This window comes from Triticum dicoccoides, chromosome 3B, assembly GCF_002162155.2.
Source record: "Triticum dicoccoides isolate Atlit2015 ecotype Zavitan chromosome 3B, WEW_v2.0, whole genome shotgun sequence".
Classification (NCBI taxonomy): Eukaryota; Viridiplantae; Streptophyta; class Magnoliopsida; order Poales; family Poaceae; genus Triticum; species Triticum dicoccoides.
In genome coordinates this window covers 143,266,591-143,271,041 of record NC_041385.1, presented here as the reverse complement: position 1 = coordinate 143,271,041, position 4,451 = coordinate 143,266,591, and positions in this window count along the sequence as shown.

The window sequence follows — 4,451 nt, the reverse complement described above, 5'->3', positions numbered from 1 at the left end:
GTTGACACGGATCGAGACTGGGATTTGTCACTCCGTATGACGGAGAGGTATCTCTGGGCCCACTAGGTAATGCATCATCATAATGAGCTCAAAGTGACTAAGTGGTTGGTCATGGGATCATGCATTGCGGTACGAGTAAAGTGACTTGCCGGTAACGAGATTGAACGAGGTATTGGGATACCGACGATCGAATCTCAGGCAAGTAACGTATCGATTGACAAAGGGGATTGTATACGGGATTACTTGAATCCTCGACATCATGGTTCATCCGATGAGATCATAGAGGGGCATGTGGGAGCCAACATGGGTATCCAGATCCCGCTGTTGGTTATTGACTGGAGAGTCGTCTCGGTCATGTCTGCATGTCTCCCGAACCCATAGGGTCTACACACTTAAGGTTCGGTGACGCTAGGGTTGTAGAGATATTAGTATGCGGTAACCCGAAAGTTGTTTGGAGTCCCAGATGAGATCCCGGTCATCACGAGGAGTGCCGGAATGGTCAGGAGGTAAAGAATTGTATATAGGAAGTCCAGTTTCGGCCATCGGGAAAGTTTCGGGGCTCACCGGTATTGTACCGGGACCACCGGAAGGGTCCCAGGGGTCCACCGAGTGGGGCCACCTATCCCGGAGGGCCCCATGGGCTGAAGTGGGGAAGGGAACCAGCCCCTGGTGGGCTGGTGCGCCCATCTTGGGCCTCCCCTGTGCCTAGGGTTGGAAACCCTAGGGGTGGGGGGCAAGCCACCCCCTTGGCAGCCGCCCCCCTTGAGATCCAATCTCTAGGGGGCCGGCGCCCCCCAGGGCCCCTATATAAAGAGGGGGGAGGTAGGGCTGCGCATCCCGGCTCCTGGCGCCTCCCTCTCCCTCCGCACCACCTCTCCCTCTCGCTGAGCTTGGCGAAGCCCTGCCGAGATCACCGCTACTTCCACCACCACGCCGTTGTGCTGCTGGATCTCCATCAACCTCTCCCTCCCCCTTGCTGGATCAAGAAGGAGGAGACGTATTCCCAACCGTACGTGTGTTGAACGCGGAGGTGCCATCCGTTCGGCGCTAGGATCTCCGGTGATTTGGATCACGACGAGTACGACTCCCTCAACCCCGTTCTCTTGAACGCTTCGGCCCGCGATCTACAAGGGTATGTAGATGCACTCCTCTCTCTCGTTTCTAGATGACTCCATAGATTGATCTTGGTGAAGCGTAGAAATTTTTTATTTTCTGCAACGTTCCCCAACAGTAGCATCATGAGCTAGGTCTATGCGTAGTTTCTTTGGATAAGTAGAACACAAGTTGTTCTGGGCGTAGATCATGTCAATTTACATGCCGCTACTAGTCTTATCTTGATTCGGCGGCATCGTGAGATGAAGCGGCCCGGACCGACCTTACACGTACGCTTACGTGAGACAGGTTCCACCGACTGACATGCACTAGTTGCATAAGGTGGCTAGCGGGTGTCTGTCTCTCCCACTTTAGTCGGATCGGATTCGATGAAAAGGGTCCTTATGAAGGGTAAATAGAAATTGGCATATCACGTTGTGGCTTTTACGTAGGTAAGAAACGTTCTTTCTAGAACCCTATTGCAGCCACGTAATAACATGCAACAACAATTAGAGGACGTCTAACTTGTTTTTGCAGCATATGCCTTGTGATGTGATATGGCCAAAATATTGTGATGAATGATATATATGTGATGTATGAGATCATGTTCTTGTAATAGGAATCACGACTTGCATGTCAATGAGTATGACAACTGGCAGGAGCCATAGGAGTTGTCTTGATTATTGTATGACCTGCGTGTCAATGAATAAATGCCATATAATTACTTTACTTTATTGCTAAACCGTTAGCCATAGTAGTAGAAGTAATATTTGGCGAACAAATTCATGGAGACACAATGATGGAGATCATGATGATGGAGATCATGGTATCATGCCGGTGACGAAGATGATCATGGCGTCCCGAAGATGGAGATCAAAGGAGCAATATGATATTGGCCATATCATGTCACTATTTGATTGCATGTGATGTTTATCATGTTTTGCTTCTTATTTTCTTGGTACGATGGTAGTAAATAAGTTGATCCCTTATTATAATTTCAAGAAAGTGTTCCCCCTAACTGTGCGCCGTTGCGAAAGTTCGTTGTTTCGAAGCACCAGGTGATGATCGGGTGTGATAGATTCTAATGTTCACATACAACGAGTGCAAGATAGATTTACACATGCACACTTAGGTTGACTTGACGATCCTAGCATGTACAGACATGGCCTCGGAAACAAGAGACCAAAAGGTCGAACATGAGTCGTATGGAAGATACGATCAACATGAAGATGTTCACCGATGATGACTAGTCCGTCTCACATGATGATCGGACACGGCCTAGTTGACTCGGATCATGTATCACTTAGATGACTAAAGGGATGTCTAATCTGAGTGGGAGTTCATTAAATAATTTGATTAGATGAACTTAATTATCATGAACTTAGTCTAAAAACCTTTGCAAAAATGTCTTATAGATCAAATGGCCAACGCTCATGTCAACCTCAACTTCAACGCGTTCCTAGAGAAAACCAAGCTAAAAGATGATGGCAGCAACTATTCGGACTGGGTCCGGAACCTGAGGATCATCCTCATAGCTGCCAAGAAAGCATATGTCCTAGAAGGACCGCTAGGTGAAGCACCCATCCCAGAGAACCAAGACGTTATGAACGCTTGGCAGTCACATGCTGATGATTACTCCCTAGTTCAGTGCGGCATGCTTTACAGCTTAGAACCGGGGCTCCAAAAGCATTTTGAGCAACACGGAGCATATGAGATGTTCGAAGAGCTGAAAATGGTTTTCCAAGCTCATGCCCGGGTCGAGAGATATGAAGTCTCCAATAAGTTCTACAGTTGTAAGATGGAGGAAAATAGTTGTGTAAGTGAGCACATACTCAAAATGTCTGGGTTGCACAACCGCTTGTCCCAGCTGGACATTAACCTCCCAGACGAGGCGGTCATTGACAGAATCCTTCAGTCGCTCCCACCTAGCTACAAGAGCTTTGTGATGAACTACAATATGCAGGGGATGGTGAAAACTATTCCTGAAGTATTTTCAATGCTGAAATCAGCGGAGGTAGAAATCAAAAAGGAGCATCAAGTGTTGATGGTCAATAAAACCACTAGTTTCAAGAAAGGCAAGGGTAAGAAGAACTTCAAGAAGGACGGCAATGGAGTTGCCGCGCCCGGTAAACCAGTTGCCGGGAAGAAGCCAAAGAATGGACCCAAACCTGAGACTGAGTGCTTTTATTGCAAGGGAAAGGGACACTGGAAGCGGAACTGCCCCAAATACTGAGCGGACAAGAAGGCCGGCAACACTAAAGGTATATGTGATATACATGTAATTGATGTGTACCTTACCAGTACTCGTAGTAGTTCCTGGGTATTTGATACCGGTGTCGTTGCTCATATTTGTAACTCAAAGCAGGAGCTGCGGAATAAGCGGAGACTGGCGAAGGACGAGGTGACGATGCGCGTTGGGAATGGTTCCAAGGTCGATGTGATCGCCGTCGGCACGCTACCTCTAAATTTACCTACAGGATTAGTTTTAAACCTCAATAATTGTTATTTAGTGCCAGCTTTGAGCATGAACATTGTATCTGGATCTCGTTTAATACGAGATGGCTACTCATTTAAATCCGAGAATAATGGTTGTTCTATTTATATGAGAGATATGTTTTATGGTCATGCCCCGTTGGTCAATGGTTTATTCTTGATGAATCTCGAACGTGATGTTACACATATTCATAGTGTGAATACCAAAAGATGTAAGGTTGATAATGATAGTCCCACATACTTGTGGCACTGCCGCCTTGGTCACATTGGTGTCAAGCGCATGAAGAAGCTCCATGCTGATGGACTTTTAGAGTCTCTCGATTATGAATCATTTGACACATGCGAACCATGCCTCATGGGCAAAATGACCAAGACTCCGTTCTCCGGAACAATGGAGCGAGCAACCAACTTATTGGAAATCATACATACTGATGTGTGCGGTCCAATGAGCATTGAGGCTTGCGGAGGCTATCGTTGTGTTCTCACTCTCACTAATGACTTAAGTAGATATGGGTATGTCTACTTGATGAAACACAAGTCTGAGACCTTTGAAAAGTTCAAGGAATTTCAGAATGAGGTAGAGAATCAACGTGACAGAAAAATAAAGTTCTTACGATCAGATCGTGGAGGAGAATATTTAAGTGATGAATTTGGTACGCACTTAAGGAAATGTGGAATCGTTTTACAACTCACGCCACTTGGAACACCTCAGCGTAATGGTGTGTCCGAGCATCATAATCGCACTCTATTGGATATGGTGCGATCTATGATGTCACTCACCGATTTACCGCTATCATTTTGGGGATACGCTCTAGAGACAGCTACATTCACTTTAAATAGGGCACCGTCTAAATCCATTGAGACGA